We start from the raw sequence: 22,885 nt of genomic DNA on the forward strand, positions 1-22,885 counted from the left end.
GAAAGCGGGAAAAAGTTTGCAGGAGGTTCTTTTCACAGGTTGCAGCTCATGGAGATTGGATGAATCGTGTGCCAAGAGATATGGACATATCTGTGCACCAACTAATGGGAGAACTAAGTCTAAACCACGGTTATAATGTGACTAGCCAATCACATTTCAATATTTTAATTATATGTTTGTGTTTTATGATCAATCGCATTTCACCATACTGAATAAAATGTTCTGTTCATATCAGACTTTATCCTTTTCTGGGAGGCTGTTCCAAACAGCAAAGGTTCTTGTTCAAGATTCTTTTGAGACACTGATATTTAGAAAATAAACAGCTTAATTGGAGAGAAGTAGTTTGTCTTCTTTCTCAAAAAACGAACACACTCAACATAACCACTGACAGCCATGTACTGTGTCTCATAAGTACAGTAACAGTTTGCACACATGTGCCTCTGCGTGTGCATGTGTGCAATGTATCATTCCTTTTCTGCTTAAATATTGATTGTTGTCTTGTCTGGGGTTCAGGGTTAAAGACCATCTGCTGCCTCCACCCTTCAATTATTCAGTCACAGCACCACCAACCCCCTCCATCTCCAACAAACACACACACACACACACACACGGACACACACACAAATTAGTCCCTGGGGGAACATTTCCCTTTTCCAGTGTGTCGTAAGAGCCTAATACTATGCATACTACACTGTACTATGCAAAATGGCTGAGTTATCCACTACTGTCATTCAGATGGATTCTCCTTCATCATATGACTCCACAAACAGAGCATAAATACAAACTGACCATTAGCTTAGCAGCTCACAGGAGGTCAACCCATGATCTTTGAGAAAGCAGTGCTCTGTGGGGGGGCTCAGAGTTAACATCGCACTGTGGTAAGACCAACTCGTCGGCCCGAACAAGAGCACCGAGGATGAGAACGAGATGAAGGCGGAGGATGAAGCGGGAGGTAGGGAGGAGAACGAGAAGAAAGTGCAAAGAGGACACAGAGGAAAGCCAGAGAAAGTTGTACAAAAGAGTTAAAGTTGGAGAGAGCCGCTGTGTGGGAGAGGAGGAGAAGCAACGCAGCGAAAGACAGTGAAGGCAACAGAGGTTGTTGACCTCTGGCTATGAAGCTTGTCGCTATAGTGCAGGCAGAGGGGGGATGCGAGGGGCTGTGGATGAGAGAGGAGGAGGAGAAGGAGGAGGAGGAGGAGGAGGGCGGTGTTGTTTGTTAGTAAAGATGTTTTTCCTCAAACGCAGCACCTCTTGCGCTGCAGTCTGCGAGCGTGCACGTACGTGTGTCTGCGTTTGTGCGTAATCTCCCCGGGCAAATCCCTCTTTAGCCAAAGCAGTGAAGAATAGAGAAGAAAAGGCAAAGCCATCTTTATCCAAATCCAATTGCAGCTGGAAGGAGGGAATAGAGTGAGGGAGGTGGAGGAGGAGAAAGGAGGAGGAGGAGAAGACGTTGTAATTTGTCTGAGGGATTACAAGAAGTGCTGGCAGAACATGACTGCTGACTGCGTGTGTGCGCGCACACATTTGTATGTGTGTGTGTGTCATGACCTAACCCCATGAATTCAGAGCATAACAACATCAGAGACAGTATTTTTGTAACAGAACTAGAGCAGAAAATAAAGAATATTCCTCCACAGCTCCGCTCACTCCAGGTAAACATCAAACCCTTCGTGTGACTCAGTTCATAACAACAGCCAGGAGGGTGACTTGGAGGGCAGACAATTGGCCCTCTGTTTAGCTCTAAGTCATTATTTCTTATAATTGTCTATTTCATAATAGATCAGAGTTGCTTTGAATTCACTTTCATGACATTAATGGTGCCATAAAAACACAATTACACATTCTTATCACAACTAAAGCAAGCTGCACGCAAGACTGTGACCCGCAAATTTCTGCTGAGGGCTACAGTTGTTGTGCCGCTACAAGGACACATACATGGCAACAATGTGGCAGCAATATGGCAGCCATCAAATCTGGGCTAATATTAAGTGTGTGTTTGAACACATCCACTAAAATCTCTCCTGTACACACACCAGAGTTTGTTTCCAAATGCTGCTTCCATTTTGGAATCCATACTGCCAATTCCTTATGGACAGACTTACAGGACCAAAGTAGTTTCTGAATAAATGGACCAGTCTGAGTGTGGGATTTAATGCAGAAGTCACATTTCATCAAAAAGTTATTGAATAGAGCTGCAACTCACAGCCTTTGCCATTGTTGTTTAGTTTTTGATCAATTGATGTTTGAGCTATCAGATGTCAGAACATGGTGAAAAATGGTGATCAGTGTTTTCCAAAGTTCAGAGGACTCATCCACACACCAAAGACAATCAGTTTACTGTCATAAAGGAGTGAAAAAAGCAGAAACTTCAAATTTAAGAAGCTGAAATCAGAGAATTTTTGCTCAAAAAAATTACAATTAATCTACAAGAGAGACAATTGGCAATTGATTTCATAGTTGTCCACCATTATCAACCATCCAACAGTTACAAACTAAATGTGATTTGGCTCACAACAAACAGCAATAACATTATGAGGATGCATTGTGCTGCTCAAAGACTAGGGAAAAGAGAGAAAAAACAGGTCAAATGGAGTGAGAGACCTTAAAAATGATTGTGGAACAGAGGAATGGGCTTTAGGCCAGAGTTTGGGTGCCATGGTTTGATGTGATATGACTGTGCGACACACAAGAACGCATACATCCGCCTGGAGCAGGGTAAGAGTTAAGGACAGTGGAGTCAGATAAGTGTCAGAGTGAAACAGCATCAGTGTCTTTCTCTGTCTCCGTGAGTGACAGTGATACAAGGCAGTCTGCCCCCCCACCCCCCGCATACGCACACATACAACAACACGCAACAACGCACGCACGCACACACACGTACACACAGGTGCCCGACGGCTCTATGCACCAACAGCTGTTTGGCTGTGACATGCAGCATACACTGCAAATCACATCAGATATACAGCAGCTCCTTCCCCTGAAACTCATGGACCACAATGACACACAGATAGCGTTGCTTGCTTTACCAAATGCTGACACACTCTTCTAGGCATTTTATACTGTCAGGTTACATTTACAAGATGCACACATCTATGTACAGTATTGTCCTGCAGTATTCTGAGAGGAGATGCAGTAAAATGGTTGCACCTACATGCAGGTTTAGATAACATATGCAATGAGAATATATACAATTATCAACCGGTACAGACTTTTCTATATTGTTTATAACAATGAAGCTATTCCTTTGACATACATGGTTGTATGAAGTAATTGGGAAAATATGTTAAATCAGTGAACAGTGCTGCTCCATAGTTATACCAGCCTTTTTCCACAGTAAATTGATTTGCCATGAAAGAAAATCACAGGTCGAACTAATAATATCGACAACGGTTCTGTTCTGTTCAAGGGTTCCTGATTTGACAAGATACTTTGATTTATCAGCTTTTCAATTTACTAGGTGGTGTTGTCAAAAACACAAATTTCCTTGCAGTTGTTCATTAACAAATCACACTGTTATTGACTTCCCATCACTATATAGCAGGGCTTCCCATAAACTGTAGAAAAAAAAATCCTGTTGAAAAACGGTAAAAGTTTGGTAGAAAGGGCGCACAAAAAAATACATATAAAGATGGTGAAATACTGTAACAACAAAAAACTGTATAAAATACAACAAAATGGAAATATCTGTAAAACAATACTATTTATTTAAAAATACAGTAAAACTGAAATTTTACAGTCACATTGTGAAAGAGCAAATTATGGTTTCTAGTAATATAGGTTTTTTTAAGTGGACATCACGTACAGTTTTGGCCCATTTGTTATTTTGTTCTTACTGTCAAAATGTAAGTTAATATTTTCTTCCCTGCGATTTAACTAGTTATTATCAGCAATTTAACAAAACAGGGAAAATCTGCTACAGTTAACAGGTAATGAAAAATTATATACCATTTTTCAGTCCTTAATATATATCTTTTTTTTCAAATAACGGCAAATATCTATACATTTTTCTATCATTTCTTGCAGATATGAATACAGGAGAAAGAGTTATTTTCACAGTTTGACACTGTAAAAATATGAAATACCATTTGCAGAGATTTTTTATGTGGACATTATTTACAGCTTTGGCCTATTTTTTTACGGTTAACATGTAAATGAATACTTCTTTTTGTGAATTTACTAGTAATTATCTGTAACTTAACAAAACAGGAAAAAATCTGTAAAATAACAGTAAATTGCTTACAGTTAAAAATGGTTAGTAATTTTTTTTTACAAAGGAGTCATTAAGTGCGCTGTTTTCTATTTTGAAAGAAAATGTATATCAATTAATAAATTATTTGTGACACTGAAAACACAGCGTAGCTGAAGATAATTTACGCCAATCCTGTTCCCAGATGAATGTGGCTTATTTCCTTATTGTTGATATTGTTAACTGCTGCATAGTATTGTTTGTTGTTGTTAACGCAATAATGTTACACCAGAGAGTTTGCTGTCAGCTCGTTAATCACAAATACGTAATGTGTCATGTTTTCTCTAACAGCTAAGGTAACTGTAAGAACGTGAAGAAATGATTGGAGCTTGGGGTTACACTGAAGAATCTGATTGCATGCAAATCACTGACCACGCTGGAATGATTTGTTTGGATGATCTCGACTGTCTCAAACTTGAATATATGTTGCTTAAAATGTACAAGTGGGGTGGTTTAATATATTTTGTTATTACTCCGCCAAGGAACACTGCAGAGTTGTATGACGATTGCCACTGGTTTGTCCGTCTGTTTGTTCGTCTGTCTGTTCGCAACACTACTCAAATACAGACTAACCAATTTGGATGACATTTTCAGGGACCAAGTGATTAGATTTTGGCAGTGATGTGGCTTATAGTCTGGATCCATGGATTTGTTAAGGATGTCTGCATCATTGCCAGATAGCGGCACGGCATCACTGTAACCATGACAACAAGTGAACACTACATCAGCTGCCTGCTGACGATCACATGATTGCAATCCTACTACAAATCCACCGCTGTGGACCATGAACTATTTAAAGATTTCATCTGCTGGAAATCATACAACTGAGCAGACTTGGCAGAGTACTGCGCTCTCTGAGTAATTTCCTTGTTATCAATTGTTTCATACTTCTGACTTTGGGGAAAAAAAAAAAACTTCTACAGATCTTTGAGAAATAAATTCAAGAACCCCAGATGTACAGAATATATGACTTTTGTCTTAAACTATTACATACAGCATGATAGATAGTACTCTCTTCGAAGTAGGTTTTGTATTATTTAGTATTACTTACACTTCGGATCTATTTCCAGTTGTTCACTAAACATAAAGGTCAACAAATGTCAAACTTTCATGCACTTCTCCCTCTTGTTATTAAGTTTTTCTGGGTTTCAATTTGATAAAATGACTTCAGCTCCCAATTCTAAGCAGAAGTAGCTGTTTTCATAGATATGCTACTAAAACAGGCATATGATGGGTGCAGTGTAGTTTATAGTTTAAATTTGTACCAAGACAGCCTGAACTAACTCTTACTAAAGTCAGTTGAGGTAGCATATTGATTTACGATGCCTGGGCGGCACAGCGAAAAAGCACATATCAAGGTTCAATTCCGAGCAGAAGAGTTTTTTGCTTGGATCCCTGAGTGCAACTGGCAGCCTCAATAAGTGAGACTCTTTTGAGGGATCATATCTCTGTTGCATCATTAGCAGCTCATTATAGTTGGCCTATCTATACTGTACCCTCAATCCACCGCGATTATAGGAACTAACAGAAACTGCAATGGGAACTGGCCAACAAAAACTATAAATAAACAGCAGCAATATCATTACTGGCTCAATATTTATGTGAATATTCTATAATATAATTTTGTTCTGGCTTACAAAAAACATAACCTGTATGCAGCAAAAGAGTTCGTTCTCTTCTTTGGTTCTTAATTTACACTGGAGAAGAAAGTGCAACAGTGCACAATCTAATTTTCTTCTGTGTGTAAATTAAATTAATTGTAGTCATTTTTTAGACATGGGGCTGATGCTTTTGAATAGAGTAAGCTACAGCAAAACAGTTGAATAAGCTTCAGTACTGAGACATCCCTAAATATTGACACTCCACTCATTTCACTGAAACTCAAGGTGAGTGTTACATAATCCTTGCAGTCAGTGAGGTTCTTGAGACCAAAAGCATCATGCACCAGATAGTCGTTTGCAGTCTGCAGATGAAAGGATTTAGAAATTGGGATCCGATGCAAGAATGAACAGATGAACATATCTTATGCTGGTGTGGAAGAGTGGAAGTGGACACAGAACACAGTACCAACCGTTCCTGTTCTGCAAATCTGTGTGCTGTTCTTTATAACAATTCCCGGATAACTCAGAAGAACAGCAATGCAACTTTTGTGATTTTGCTTGTGCATAAGTATTTGTATTACAGATATAGGTAATGTGAGCTAAAACCATGTTTAAATCCAGTTCAATTGTGCAGAGGAATGCATTGACATAGAAATTAAATAATTAAACTTTTACAAAAAATATGAAGGGTAAGCCACTTCACGCAATAACAGCGCAGTGGATTAAATGTGCAGCCATAAGTTAACTTATTAAAACATTTATTGAAACTATAAACCCACAAGCTCTGAATAAGGCCCATTTTCAACAGATTTGACACTGTGGAGCTAATCTTTCTAATGAACAGCTCTAAGCATGAATGACAAGCTTTTTTAAAAAATTATTTTAATGTAATCAGCACCAATTATATTTATAAAATCTACAGCTAAATCTGTTTAAATTTCCTGCTATTTGTTTCTTCTTTGCTGTTTTTGTTCTCTCCTGTTGCTCTGATAAAGCCCTGCTTTTCTCTCACAAAGCCACAGGTAGGTTTCAAATGACTGGACGAGATTCTAAGTGCTTTCCTAAGTTTCCCCCCTCTGCCTCTGCTGTTCTATCAGATGGAGGGATGGAGGTGAGGAAAGAAATGAGGGAGAGGGAACAACAGAGCGAAAAGACAAAGAATGTAAGCCCCCACAGCAGCACTTAAAGTAAGTCTGCATTATTGATGAGGAGACAAAGCGAAACATTTATTTATCATCGAGGATGTGTAGAAGCTTAGCCGATCCCTGCAGAGCTGGAGGAGAGAGAGAAAAAGAGAGTAAGTGAGGGTCAAGAGACAGAAAGAGGCCGTGTTGAAAGAGAGATGTCTAAGGAGGCTTCAGTGTGTTTTGTGTGTGGATACAGTAGAAGGTCAAGTCTGAGATGTGTCCTGTGCATTTGCTCTGGTCTGCTGTGGGATTTCCTCAGGGCTGAAGGATCAAGACCAGGCCAGAGAATTATTTATGACTCCTAAACAGGCTTCCATACTACACTGTGTGCTTAACCCCTTGGTACACTAACTTTGATGTTCCAGGCTCAAGTCTATCCCTTAACTGTAGTCACACACACTACCCTTGTCTTTCTTTCTTGATTTTTCGTAGTAAAAAATAAAAATGCACACAGAAGCCTTCTTCATGAGTTAGTCTATTTTTCCCTTTATTTGATCCAACACCCAAGCTATTCAATCACAAATCTTGTGAAGATGAGTGCCCATCACATCTCCCAGAGCCCGAGGAGACAACTCAAAATTACCTGTTTTGTCAAAACCAACAATCGAAAAAGCAAAAGATGTTCCATTAACAAGTATACAAAATAAACAAAAGTCCTAAAGGTGTGTTAAGTCTGAACACAAAGTGAATTTTATAGGTGGCATGATTGCACAAAGGCAATTGTAAAGACACAAGTCAGTATGAAAAGACCCTGACTCCCTTTAGCATGTAGTGCAAATTGAGGCAAAAGCAATTCTGAGTGAATGGGCTTCGTGGGGCAAATAAACAGTACTACAAAACACTCTAGCAGTCAAATTCAAGTAACATAAGGGAAAAAAATCAGATTTAAGTAGTCTGATGTAGCAAACTGCTTGCATTTTTTGACTGATGCACTCAATTGCTTGTCATATTATAGCAAAGACTAAAAATAACTTAAAAAACACACTGAAGACCATGTACATATATACTGCAAGTAGGAACACCCATGATCACACTTTGGAGGACACTGAATACACTGAGATTTATTACCATCCTAACCTTAAACTAGGGCCTATTTTTGATACCAGCAGGAGAAAAACGACTTAAGTGCCACTTAAACCTGTTTATCAAGGCAAACAGCTAATCATTTTGTTAATACTACAATGAAAAACACAAACACACAAATAAAAACAATATAATGGACTCCCCCCATCATGATACAAATTAAATAAACAAAGTGAATAAAATTTCAATGTGCACCAAGTGTGGCCAGGGTTGTGAAAGTTAAATCAATCATCCACTCTTGGGATATCTTTTAATATCTGTTTTTTCATTATATGTACTTTGTAGCTAAGCTTAATTGTGGAAGAGTTACCTAAGGGGTCAAATTGGTTAGGGTTTGAGGCCAACCAGAGAAGATACGTTTGCACCCCTAAAAAGTTTGTGTCTTTGGAAAGATGGACTTAGCGTTTCTAACATGATATGGACAACTATGCCACAAGGGTTAAACTTGCAACCTGTTTACAGCGAGGCAATAGCAAAAGAGATTGTGTTCGTGATAAATACTGTTTCATTTGTACTTCTTCTTTGGGGGACAGAAGAGTGAGGTCTCTCCCCCTGTGCTGAATAAAGTCTTTTCCATTGCAATGATGTAATTTCATTCTTCATCTTGTTAACAATAACACATTTACGGACAACCCAGTAGTTGTTTGTTATTTTATTCAAGGGTAGAAACTGGGGGAATAAAAAAGCTACGGAGTCGTGCAGAGGTTCAGCTTCTTAATTGCACTGTTTAGATGGAAGTGGTGGGGTACACAGGTTTGCGGGTGTTTTCCAATCATGAGACCATCTTTCCAGGGCAACTGATGTTCCTCACTGTTTGTAGCCTCCAACAGAGGAGGTCTGCGGGCAGAGAGAGGGTGATGAGAGGCCTGAGTGGTCATCAACTAGCATGCCTTGGGGAGACCTGCACAGAAGCCATAGGGCTCCATTATCAAGCTACAATGTTCATGGAAGTGAAGTGTTCAATTTTCATTGTGTTTTTTCATGCCGGTTGACATCTAATGCATTTCAATGAAACTATCAAACATTCTATGGAATAGTTTTACCTTTGCTCTTCATGAAACATCTGTCGCCTGCGCAACACCCCACCATTTTAATTGCACAGGTGTAGCATAGACCTGTATTGACTACCATCCTTACCTCAAACATGACCAGCTTTCATGTACAGTAGGTAATAGATGAAGAGCTGATGAATGAACAAAGCGTGCGTTGCTCGTAGTTAAGACAACTCCAACATTAACATTAGTTTCCATAGTGATTAGGCTTTGTATTAGCAGATCAAACTGTCACCTGTCGCAACCACTAGGAACCCTTCACTACATGTCAGATTAAGCATAATGTTTGGTTTAAATAATGCACATTGTTCGGCTGTGACTGATGGATTTGCAGGGAACTGACGTGTGAAAGTGGCTGAGCATGAATGTATGAATAGCGCAATTTTATCGGCATGGCTGTACATTGTGTGTATGTGTGTTTGTGTGTAGGGGAGGCCGTTAGGGGATAAGCACTCAATAACAGCTGACACTGAGCTGCCCTCTGCTCTCGCTCACACAAAGGACTATGATTATATTACTGTTTGACTGCCTGTCCCACTCTCCCTCCATCCCCCCCATCAGACCCTATACTGCCAAGCCCTCTGTGCACTCAACGGCTAAGATAATTACCACTATTGTGTGTCACACACATGCACACACACTCCCATGCAAAGTGTGCCACGTGCTTGCCAGCTACCCCATCTGTCCCCTACTCACTCCTTCTTTTCCTCTTTTAATTCCCTCTTTCCAGTTTTTTTTTTTTCTGTTTTTGTTTCTGCACCCTGCGACATCCACGATTTGGCAGGAAAAGGGGAAATCCATTACAGAGGGAGAGAAACTGGGTGAATAAAGGCATGTAATTCTTACTGCTTACATTTATTTAGTGCTATACAGTGGGTGGTTGAGTCTATTTATGTGGCGAAACACGCTGATACAGTTGTTGACATCTTACTCAGTGGCGTGAAATATCCAATATAACAATGTATTAGTAGTGTGGCAGACTTGTTAATGAATATCAATCGTCTTTCCAATATCTGATCATCTCCCTTGTACGTCCCAAGCATCCCATTCAACCAGGAGGACGAAAAACACAGAACTGAGATTGAGAGGGTACCAGGGGGAGAATAGCGTGTGCGACACCACTGTCCCCTTTCTTTCATTCCCTCTGCATTTCTTTCCTCCACCAGTTAAACTTTAATGTGTTTTCCCGCTCAAGTACTCAGGGAAACTCCTCAGAAATGGCTTTGGTTGCAGAAACACCAGAGTGGTTGCAGTGTGGCTTCTGAATGTGGGTGTGTGTGTGTGTGTGATGGTATCGTAAGGAGGAGGAGATTTAAGTGGTTAGTGCCTGTGCATGTGTGTGTGTGTGAAGATGTGGTAGGGGATTGAGGCCACAATATGATGCTGGAGTGGTGTTTACACGAGCGAGCGAAGCTGCAGACAAATGTAGCCATTAATACCAAAATCCTTTTTCCACCATTTCTCCATTTACCTTTACTCATCCCTCTATCCAGTCTCCTCTGGCTGCAGGGACAAACACATACCTGGAAAAGACACACACGCTCTCACTGTGTCTCTCTTTAGTGTTAAAGGTGGAGGTGACCACCTTGAGAGTGTGTAATTGTTTAACAGCCTGAGAGCTCCCATGTCTACTCCAGAGGCCTTTGCTCGCTGAAGATCGATCAAATACTGTGGCTGCCAGTGACAACTTCGAAGACACACACACACACACACACACACACACACACACACACACACACACACACACACACACACACACACACACACACACACACACACACACACACACACAGGGTCTAACGGTGAGTGTTGCTGGAGAGATGGACGGAGACAGTTAAAGAAAAAGAGAAAGAGAGAGTGAGAGGAAAGAGGAGTACCTCCCTTAGCGGCTGCCATGTGGCTTTAGCCATCTGTTGGCAGAGTCTAAATTAATTAGCTCCACTCATTACTAGTTTGCAAGAGGCCTGCAGTCTAAACCAGACACCAGCTCTCCAACTTCCCTTTCGTACGATCTTTTCCTCAACCCTTCTTCTGACTGAAAAAATTCCTCGCTTAGATCACGCCCTGAAAGCCCAAATTGTTTACTGTTGTCATCTACTGTAATGTCAAAACTCCCATATAGGCAAAAACAATCACTTTTTGCCTCTAAATAAAGACTTTACCTGAGAGCTTTAAGTGTATATAGAAAGAGCACAAGTCAAATGATGCAAAGTTGTTGTGTTGATGCTTTCAACACATGCTAAGGCATTATGAACCTACGTTGTAAATGTACAGAGATCAGAGGGAGAAAAGAGGGTGGGATGCATCAGAGAGAACTGTAGTTCCTAGTGAGCACTGAGATCAGTCACAGGTTGAACAGAACACAAATGCACATTCAGTCAGGATGTAAATGCCAATGTTTATACAGTTAGAACATTGACTAGTTTGGATAAATTAACATAGACCGTTGACATACATATCATTAGGGTCCATTAAATCTCACACAGAAATTTCTGTTATACACATTGCAAAAAAGATGAGTAACTCTTCCCACTGCATTCTGTTTTCCTGCTGAACCACTCTGCAGAAGAGCCACTTACAATTGTATTTCTTGAGAACTGAGGCCGAAGCTTCATTGAGCTCACTCATCCACCTCTCTTGAAATTGTCTGTGCTCCAGTTACACCTTTTTGTTAGGTTCAGAAACAGACACTTTCAGGGTCAGCTGATCCACAGAAAAAAATCAAACTGTTTATGACAAGGTGCACAGTAAGCTGCAGGTTGCTGAACGTTACCCTTAGTAATAAATACCTAGATTTGATGCTTGAATTTTGGTGCGTTGCTTAAAAAAAATGCAGCAATTATTCTAAAATAAAACACTAGGGAAAATCTCACTGGGAAAGGAAAATTAATATTTGTAGGCTGCATGTGAAAAAGAAGAATTTTTTTTTTTGCATTCTGCATCCAGGTCAGTAATGTGAAACCCTTGAAGCCCAGAGTGTTGTAATCCATTTTTATACTAAATCAAAAGCTGTAAAATTAAATCTCCCACTCAGACAGAAACAAACCACAACCACAAAATCTCAGTGTTGACACTAAATGGAAGACATGCTCATGTTATCCATCTAGACACACCTTCCCTCACCCTTCACCCTCCCCTTTCCCTCCCTCCTGCCCTCTTATCCCACTTTTCCCTCTCATCCTTGGGGAGTGCTCTGTGCCACCGCGGAGACGACAGATGGGGCTCAACATCATCCAGAGAGCGAAAGAGATGGAGAGAGAGAACAGAGGAAGATTGCATTCATTATTTACATCACTTGGTATTGGAATATTAATGCTAAAAGCAATCGGGCAACCCTTCATTAAATTAACTGGAGATGTAGGGAAGGAGAGGAGAGGGTGAGATGGAAGGATGGGGAGAGAGGGAGGCAGGAGAGACAGTGGGAGAGGAGAAAGCAGCACACTCTGTTAAATGGGCCCTAAAATTAGTGAAGCAAAAACACCTCCATTAAGAAAGCCTGCATCTCTCTTTTCCCTCTCTTCCCCCACTCTGACTCTTCTCTCCTCTTTTCTGCTCACTCCCTTATTTTAAACACCTCTTTGTCTCTCATACACACAAAAAATCACTGCTTTACCCACAAGTGCCTGCTCTGAACCAGAAATATGCATTTCTGTGCTGTCCCTCTTAAGTGCCTGTTCAAAATTTAAACATGCTTATGGTGGCAGAATGTGTCTTTGGTCCCCATGTGCATCTCTCTGGAGAGTACTTCTCTGTCTTTCAATCTCTCTATTACTCCCTCCTTGGCAACTGCTCTTTTTCTTTATGCTGTATCTCACTCTCATCACTTCATCTTACACTCCTTCCTCCTGTTTTCCTATTTCTCTCTCAGTCCGTCTCTCTCTTTCTCATCTTCTACCTGTCACCTAAAGCCCGATAATATTGTCACACATACAAATGTGTACACACCGGATGTGCAAGCATGCATGAAGGAACACACGAACGCATATGTAAGCAGACGCACAGCCTTGCATATGCATGCTTAAATGTACAAATTCATGTACACAGGCAGAGTAAGGACACACTCACACACACTCACACACACTGACACACACTCACACACACTCACACACACTCACACACACTGACACACACGCGCACTGACAGTGGCAGAATGGTTCTCTCCTGCACAGCAACACATTGCGTATATGCAGAGCCACTCTCCCTATTAGTGGAACGCTGCAACGCGCTGTTGACTTCTGGAGAGGAAAACATACAGTTATGTCCACTGGTTATCAACTGATGCCACAATTACCAACCCCTCCACCTGCACTTGGCCCTTCACCCAGTGTGTGCATCGTGCGTGTAATAGGTAAACAACTTCCATATGTGAAACTGTAATCATCGCAATGTAATTGAAAAACTGGGTCACTTCATGTTGGAAGAAAAAGGTCAAAAATGGAAATCCGAGCTTTCAGAAGCAATCAAAGACCAAGTGCCTCTTGGGAGGTCAACCTAAAAACTACGGTTGCTCTTTCAAAAGATTTTCCTGGTTACTTGTACACAATTTGACCTCTCTAGTAGCTCTACCTCATATCTCAATTTATCTCCTTTGTACAGCACCACAACACAGCAACAGTTCACCATCATTAATCCCAGTCTTTTCCAATACAACTGATTGCATACTGTAGAAGAATTCATCCATCCATTCCAACAACAATTCTCTACCTCTGCTTATTCCTGCTCAGAGTGAAGAGGTCTATGAGGTATTTTGCTGCATACTGAGAAAAAAAGCACTACTATATGCACTAGGCAAGGCATTTGGTGAAAGACGGACTGAAGCATCAACCTTTTCCAATTTGCAAATAATAAAAATAGAAAAACACAGATAACATAGAGGACATCTGTGCATTTGCAATACATCTATCTATATCTATAGATATAGATATAGATAGATAGATGTAGTGACGGATGGAGTGAAAGAACACATGAAAATGAGTTAGGATACTGGAAATTATCACAACCGAGACAACAAACCATGTTTACCAAGCAGTGCAAGTAACCATGATTCTCTGACAAAGTTATCTGCACTTAGAAACACAATATGGCCTGATGAACCTATTCATGATGTGCAAAAGGTTCATGATAATAATACTAATAAAAATAATTAAAAAATCTTATAGAAAAGATGAATATTAATTAGAAGAAAGCTTTGTCACAGATTGGTTGTGCAGTTTGGTAGCTAGTGTAGCAATGCAATTTTTAAAAGTAGATAACAACACAGAACAACAGCTAACCTGTTTGCAAAAAGATCGCCTGCAGGCAGATACTGAGCTACATAAACATCCTACTGAAATCAGTCTAGTGGCCACCTGATAAAAGTGCAGTAATTGACACCTTTAAAGTCTTGATTTTATTTACCAAGTTCTAAATGGAAATGATCTAATATACAGTATTAGAATCTTGCTAGAAACCAATTTTGTTCATCAGCCACTTGCAACTATACTTCAGCTCTTTTGATAAGAAATGTACAACAACAGCAAACAAACATCACCTTCCTGGACTTTTATGTGATCAAATACATTTGCTGTGTTTCAGTCTTAAATGATGAACCACCTGAGCTGTGTGCATTGGTTTTGAACCACTTTTGATTGAGTATGTCAGAGTGACCAGGTTCTGTTCTTTTACTGCTCAGCTCACTAAATAAATGTGGGCTCTGGTTCTCTCTAATGTAAAATTTGGATTTTTTTTTTCTAATCCAAGGGCACGTTAATACAGTTACATGATTGCATAATTTGAACTAAAAATAAGCTTAATGAAAAAAGTCTTTAAAAGTATGAAGAATCAGCCTCAGCTGGAGGCAGCAAGTCCTATGATAGTTTATGCTGTTTCCATAGCAACAGATATTAACCCGATGTTTGAACGTCAGACATTAGAGCAGCAGTGATAGCCTTGTCGATTACAAATTAGTCGGCTCATGATTGGAAATTGCAAATGTTTAATTTAAGAATTCACTGTACCATAACTACATAACATAGCATAAACACAGTAGATGTAAGTTTAGCTACCTGGTACTGTTGGAGAAATACAGTTTATGGGACAATCTATCAACGTGTGGATAAACTAAAAAAAGAATGTTTGAACTTTCAATCTGACCTTGTCCTGCAATTTGTAAACATAACGTGTGGTGCTGGTGTTAAGTTCCTCTCCTACTTCAGTTCTTTAGGTTGATAAAAATGAGTCAGCGATTAGGAAAGAAATACAATAAAAATGCAAGAAATGTGCCAAAACCACTGAAGCCACTGATGCAGAAGGTAACTAGGTATAGGTGAGAGAGAAAGAGATCACTGAATGCACCATGTTGGACAAATGCACAGATGTTCCTCCTATTCCATAGTGTCCCATGTGTACAATCAATGTAAAGTAGCTACATGCCAATACAAAACTGCAATAAACTCTGAAGGTCATTTATCCTCATCTGTCCTTAACTCAACCGCCTCACCTGGATGAAATATTAGTTCATTACTGTATGACGCTCTGCTATAGGTTCACATTTGTGTGAAGACGGCAAGAGAGAAGGGGGATAAGAGCAGGAGAAAGAATGCAGAGGTAGGAGAGCGACTGAATAAATACCCGTCTGTTTCCCCCTCAACACAAATAAACAAGGCGTTCACTTGTCAGCCTGCAGGAGAAGGGCACGCTGTCGATGCAGACGAAAAGAGACTCACCCACACAGATGCACACGCACAAATGAAAAATCTGGAGATGGGTGCTGTTGACAATTGAGAGTGCTCAAGTCAAAATATGAGTTGAGTCTTGACACTGTCAGAAGCACCTGATATGTAGCCTTTCCTTCATGTGGCTTTGAGTTTAAGGTGACTTGCAAACATAAGTATCGCATCCACTTGATTTACAATGTTACAAGCGAATACATACTTTTCTTGTGGCCATGTAAGAGACATCAAGCCAAAGCAGTAAAATGCATGAATTAGTTGAGACCAGATGATGTTACTAGCAGACCTAATACAGTTTTAAAACATCTGTGTTTCCGTGGTTAAAAACAAAAAAAAAAAAAAAGTGCATCCCTGGACAAAAGAAATAACTGATTTAGAGGCAGAAAGCAAAACAAGACAAATCAGTTTACTGCCTACAGGTTGTATTTTCTTCCCTTTCTTTCTACTCTAGAGTTTTTAAATGCTGTATTCATGGTAAGTAATTGTGCAAGAAGGTGTAGCTACTACAATGTATTGTGTTTTGTAGAGAGGCTGCATCTGAAACACCATGTATTTTCAACTTGGCTGCAGAGATGTAGTCAACAAGGATGAATGAGCTGTAGTGCGAGCACTCAACTGTCAATCTGTGCTCATACACAAGAGCTTTGTCCGCAAGAGTGGGCGGAGGGGAGGGAGTGTATGTATGTGTGTGGGTCCGACTCCAGAGAGAGAATTTATCAAGGCTAGAATGACTTTCAACCGAAATGTATATGAGATTCAAATTACATTCTCTTTTTTCCTTTATACTCTCCCTTCCTGCACTCCTCTCCCCCCTCCTTTGTCTTCTGGGAGCCTTAGTCAGCTAAGCTCAGAGGTAAAAAGATTTTCTTCTCCCTCTGTCTTTCTCTCTCTCACACAAAAACACAAACACACACATATTCTTTGTCAAAGGGCAGTTGGATGTAGGTATGAATAGTGGAGAAATAAAAAGGTGAAGTCTGGTTTCTCTTTTGCCACTGGATATGCAGATGAAGTCTCCTGTCAACTGTGACCTGCAGTATTGGCAGCCTGTTTTCTTAATTTCCATATTTTTTTACTTTCTTGACAAGAGTTAGGTGGAAAGATTAGCTCCAGTGTTACATCTGTGTATCAGATATGAAGTCATCAGCCAGTGAGTTAAATCTGGCATTAAGATTGGAAATGGGCTATTTTGGTTGTGTCCAGTGGTGGCATAAATACCAATTGTGGTTTTACAACTATATCAGTGTAAGTCATGCATGCACAAGCGTAAACGTTAAGCACATAAGGTCTGCAATTTGTACTCGATTTTATAAAAGCATGGACCACCTTTTCACAATTTGTGGACATTTGCTGTAAGCAGACCAAGAACAGCAGGAATACTGGATGAACCAAAACTAATTACCTCTGTCTTTATTCTTAATATGATAAAACTTTGCATAAGCTGGGTGATGTAGTGGCAACTCGCATACATCACAAAAACACAAGTATATGTACGCAAAGTCAATATAGTAAGTAGTCTGCTCTGTGTCAGTGCTACATTTTTCAATTCAGTGCATTGCTGAGTTGAACTCTGCAGAGTTCTAGCCCATTGATACCCATTTTACTGCAACTATTTGTGCTTATTCATGCATGACTTGCATCAAGCACCATGTAAGCTAATGACAAAGTTTTGCCAGGGTGTTCTTTTTTTCTAGTAGCCCTGGAGCATTGTCATCACAGCCAAGTTGAAATTAATGGTAATTGAGCTTGTACGTGAGGAAAACAAATTCAAACAAACAAAAACAACAAGTACATTGACCTCATTGAAAATATAAGCCCCAAAGTACAACCACAATGCAACACTGGTGAGTATTCCTGTGATCACTGCATCAAAGGTGATTACATGTGAAATTTCCAAAATAAAAGTATAAACTCATGAGCAAGGTTATAAAAGAACCTATAAACTTCACAGCTTTCTCAGCTGTGGCCTGGGTTGTATCTGATGCAGCAAATGGCATATTAGCCATCTTCAGAAAATGACTCCATGTACAATTCGCTATTTAAGAGATTTTGCATTGAAAAACAGACGGGGAAGTGCTTCTCATTTGGCATACGGATTATCTGTGGAAACTGGTGTTTTAGTGACTGCTTAGATAGTGTCCAAGATGAAAACCATTACTCACAAAATGGCACAAAACTGCAGGATTAAACTTTGCCAAAGAACATGAAAAGAAGCCTGATGAACATTGGCAGAACATTCTTTGGTCAGATGATACCAAAATAAATTTGTTTGGATTAGATGGGGTCCACCATGTTTGGTGAGAACATACTGATATGGGGCTGCATGAGGGCAGAAGGTATGGAGGAGATGACATTTATAGATGGCACTATGAATGCAAGTGTGTTTACTGAAAATACTGAAAGAAAAGATGACTCACGGTCTCAAGAAATACTGCAGGAGAGGAATTTCCCAACATGTAAATTACTTGAAACACAATGCAACAATCACAATCAAGTCCAGCTGAACAGAATAATTTGTGAAGAACAGAACATCTCTTCAACAATTTCATGGGAGACTAGTATCATACACATCCAACAGAACTGACTCTTTCATTAAAAATAACAGCACACATTAAAAATATTAAATCACTTTAATGAACAGTACACTCAGTTTTGTTGCATTAAGGTTAGTCTGTGTCTTCCCCTTGGTCTCCAGCTGAATGAGTGAAATCTAATAGGCATCCTAATAAGATGCCAAAACCATAGAAATTGGCTCCTCGTAACATCAAGGAGAGAAACCTCTACCATGAGCTTCCTTTGGATGTCTAAACTCCTAAAATTGTCTCTAGGGTCAGTGTTACATTTTCAAGATCTACAAGTACGCAATGGTTAACAAGGGTCTGCTAGGGTTCATGTGACATAAATGACATCTCCTCAAGCCTGATATTGATATATATATCAACTCGTCGCATACATCTAGATGCAGCCAGGCAGTCTCTGCTGTGACTACCTACATGCAACTGGAACAGAGGCTTCTAAGTAAACTCCCACAGACTAGTAAAACAGTCTAACAGCAACAACTATGCATCCATGAGTGTCCCCAGCTGTCCCTCTGCACACACAAGTGAGGACGTACAATCAAGGTGAGCCCAGCCTTCAAAGTGGAAACTCATTTCTTCCATTTGCATCTGAATCTCATCATTTCCATCACTATCTGAAGCTTATGACCATGCGGAACAACCAATTTAACTGCATGACTCAGGGCAGGAGCTCGCTCCCAACCTGCTGGGAGCTTGACCCATGGTCTCAAACTTGGAGGCATCGATTCTCATCCCAGCTACTTACTGTTCGACTGCAAACTGCTTTAGTCCACGTTGAAGATCTGATGAAGCCAACACAACCACAAAAAATTCTGATGTCTGAAAACTGGACACTCTTCTTGCCTGAGCTACGCTTTGAGATCCAGTCCACAAACAGAATAATTAACTCTGGACAATCCTGATGGAGGTCAACATCAGCTGGTGGCATTCAGTAAAAACAGACATAGATGGATCAATGATCTGGTCCTGTCACCAGACCAGGGAGGGAAAACTAATATCTCCAGTTACCCTGTTGGAGTTTTGGTCCATGTCAATTAGATTAAAATAGATGAGAAATTCTATGAGAGGCGACACTAGTGGCCTTTACACCACCTATTGCTGGAAATGGCAATGACTTGCCTACAGTTTAGAGTAGTCATTATTGATTTCTGTCAATTTAAATACTGACTTTAACTCGTGTGCACTGATATTGATTTCTGTGTGTTTGCACTGAGCTTTGACAGTGTATAGCGTTACTATTCAATGCTGTTGCCAGACTGCCCTTATTTATAGCAGGGCTTTACTATATGCTGCTGAGTTGTCGGGTGGCTGCTCACATCCATAATGCCGTCCTCTGGGGGGCTTTTCTATTCTGGGGTCTCCAGGAGGTTTAATGAATTCGCGTTATCAATATGGGCTTTTTGTGCCATATCCTGTCTTTGCTGTGAATATTCTGCAGCCTCTGACACTACATTAAACCCGAAAAAGAGGTAGTGGCAGCATCACGCTACCTTAAAAACGACAACAAAACTTTATCATGGTACTCAATAATGCGTTAAAATTTGTGGCTCTCACAAACATCTTCACTGGATTTTGTTTGAGAAACTGCTCCTAAAAACTGGCGCTGCTTCAGGAATTTACTTAGATTCCATGTAGTATAGATCTGTGTTTATCTTTTAAAGATGTGCATCTGTAGTAGAAACAAATGGGTTTGGGCGTGAGAGTCATAGAAAAGCTGGAAAATAATACTTTACTGGATTGAGTCTTTTCATGGAATGCAAATGCTTTAATTTAGTTTGCCAACACATGACATCAAACAAATTGTAAGATGTCATTTAGCTGGACAGTAATTTATAGTGTGGCAAGGAGGGCTATTCATGCGACATATCACGAATGTAAAGCTAAGGAAGTGATTAATGAATGAGTCATTAGCTCAGTAAGGGCTGACCAAGAAGGAGAGGAGAAAGTCAAAAAAAAGAAAAACTCAGAGGATTCCTCCTAAGACACATTTGAAACTCACACTGCTGTTGTCTCTGGTGAGACAGAGTGAGAGGAACAGAAAACTTGCATTGCCCTGGGCATTGTAAAACAATGGCTATGCACATGAACAAAACAGACAAAAAAAAAAAAAAAAAAAAAAACACAGACTGCTCTTTCAAAATACCAAGAGCTAAGGTACAGAAAGTGAGAGCGGAGAAAATAAGTAGGTGAGGGAAGAATAGGAAGAGGGCAGGCATGCTGAAAATAGCAGAATGGGAAGAAAAATAATGATGCAAAACAAGAGGCGATCAAGTGGGCCTGATAAGCGCTTGAGAGGAATAAATGTCAAGTCAAGCAGTAAGAGAACCCTAGGAGGCAGAGGTAAAAGAGTAAGTGAGAAGGAGAGAGTGCATTTATGATACGAACAAACCAAATAAGGAGACATGAAGGACGAATCCGAAACGGTCTATAATGGATCAGAGTTGCTTGCATCATTTTATTGCAGTGGCTAAATAAAAACATACTGAAAATTTTAAGTAAACATTATGTGTAAAAAAAATAAAGATAAAATCTCGAAACGTGTTATACTCCACTGACTTCTATGCACTATTGACGTGTGTGCCGATACGCTGGTATACGTCTTGTGGGAGTCCTCAGGCGATCTCATACATCCCAGAGAGCTCATTGATTAGCTATTAATAAAGCACAGCGATGTGTTTGGTGACAGGGGAGGCCACACATATCCATAGAGACATGCACAGTTGAATTTAACACATATGACAAAGGATACGTGAGGTTGGGAAAAAGCATAAGAAACATCAGGAATTAAATAAAATATAAAGTGTCAAAAGGCAATAATAATAATTGAGTAGGACTAAAAAAAGGCAGTGCAGGTAAATTGTGAATCTATTTCACCTGTCTTCTGCCTTCCCCCCCAGCGAGCCATTCTACCTCTAACTCATCGCCCTTCTTTCACTTTGAAGCTCTCTATCTTCCTCTCGCTGCCTCTGCTTGTGTCCACTGTGGTCTGCATGTCAGCGCACTGTTGGCTGTGTCCATCCTGCCTTTGATTAGCTGTGATCTATGAGCCCGATGAAAGAAACGAATAAGAAAAGAGTGAATGAAAGCTCCAAAGATGGACAAAGAGCGGTAAGGAGGAGGAGCTCCTGCAGCTGATGGATATGACTGTGGTCAGATCAGGACACATGGCAGGGAGGGACAGAGAGACACAAAGAAACAGAAGGAGAGAGAGATGCATCCAGGAGGACACATTTGCATCTCCTCTGCTTTATTTGCTGCAGTTTTCATCCATTTTGTTCCTGGTTCCTCACCCCACTGCTCTCCTCCTCCTCCCTTTCTGTCCCTCTTCAGCTTCCCTCCCTGCCTCCCTCCTTCTCTCTTCCCTAGCATGTACATCTTCAGGTCACGGGTCATTAAGTCGGTTCCAGCGGGAATGTGTTGGAACAGGATATCTCTCATATTGCCCTGCCCCCACTGCGCTACTAAAACACAAATACGCATAAACACATGCATGTCTGAAATCATACATGCACATATAAATGTTCAGTTCTCTTTCTTTTCCTCTGTTTATGAGTCTTTCTTTCACACACAGTGAAAGACTAGACATGTTTGTGACCTGTTGGTCAACTTACTCATTAAGTGATAAGATCATAGTCCTCAAAGTCATCATTTCATGGGCACTGAATGGAGCGTTTACAGTGTTCTATGCAGCACTTAAATGGATACTGTAGGGCTGCTGATAGAGATTATTTTCATGACTGGTTAATTGTCTGAATTTCAGATTAAGACAGATGTAAAAATGTCACAACTTCCTTAAGTTTAAGGTGATGTGTTTTTGTTCAACAAAAAGTCCAAATGAGACAAAGATATGACAAAGAAAAGCATCACATTTTCAGGCTGAAAAACTGAAACAAAAATGCTTTTTTTCCCCTCAAAAATTACAGAAATCATGAACCAATTTTCAGAAGAGTTGCTGATTTTTTTTTAGATTAATTACCCAGCTTTGATACACTATATCAGTTTCTCCAATTAAGGTAAAGAGCCCATGTATCACTTGATATGCCACTCAAAATGTTCAAAACCGATAAATAGTTGTTACTTGTTTTAAAAATTTTCTGCATTGTGATATAATGGCTACAATATGGTTATATTTCTGGAATAATTTCTGCACAAGGCCAGAGGCTTCCTCTCATGCTCCTAAAAATAGAATACAAAACTATGCCACGTTCACATCGATATGATAACCTGACTAATTATGGGTATCTTGAGAGTTTCATAGCTAAAAATGGAGCAAACCATCAGATATGCATTTTCAGGCAAACAATACGTATTCTTCCACTGCACTTCTCTGAGAAGTCATATTTTCTAAATAATCCCCAACATAAAACTTAGGGACCCAGTTATTTAGGTGTCTTATTTGCCATTAAATATTTTTTGTCCCCCCAGAT

At 40.0% G+C, this 22,885-nt stretch overlaps 1 protein-coding gene across 3 annotated transcripts in view; it reads right to left on the reverse strand.

Moving 5' to 3' along the window:
- LOC111587747 (cell adhesion molecule DSCAML1) overlaps positions 1–22,885 on the reverse strand; it is a 108,479-nt gene that overhangs the window by 59,320 nt on the left and 26,274 nt on the right. The gene's annotated exons all lie outside the window — the stretch shown is intronic.

The sequence above is a fragment of the Amphiprion ocellaris genome, chromosome 7, assembly GCF_022539595.1.
Source record: "Amphiprion ocellaris isolate individual 3 ecotype Okinawa chromosome 7, ASM2253959v1, whole genome shotgun sequence".
NCBI lineage: Eukaryota > Metazoa > Chordata > Actinopteri > Pomacentridae > Amphiprion > Amphiprion ocellaris.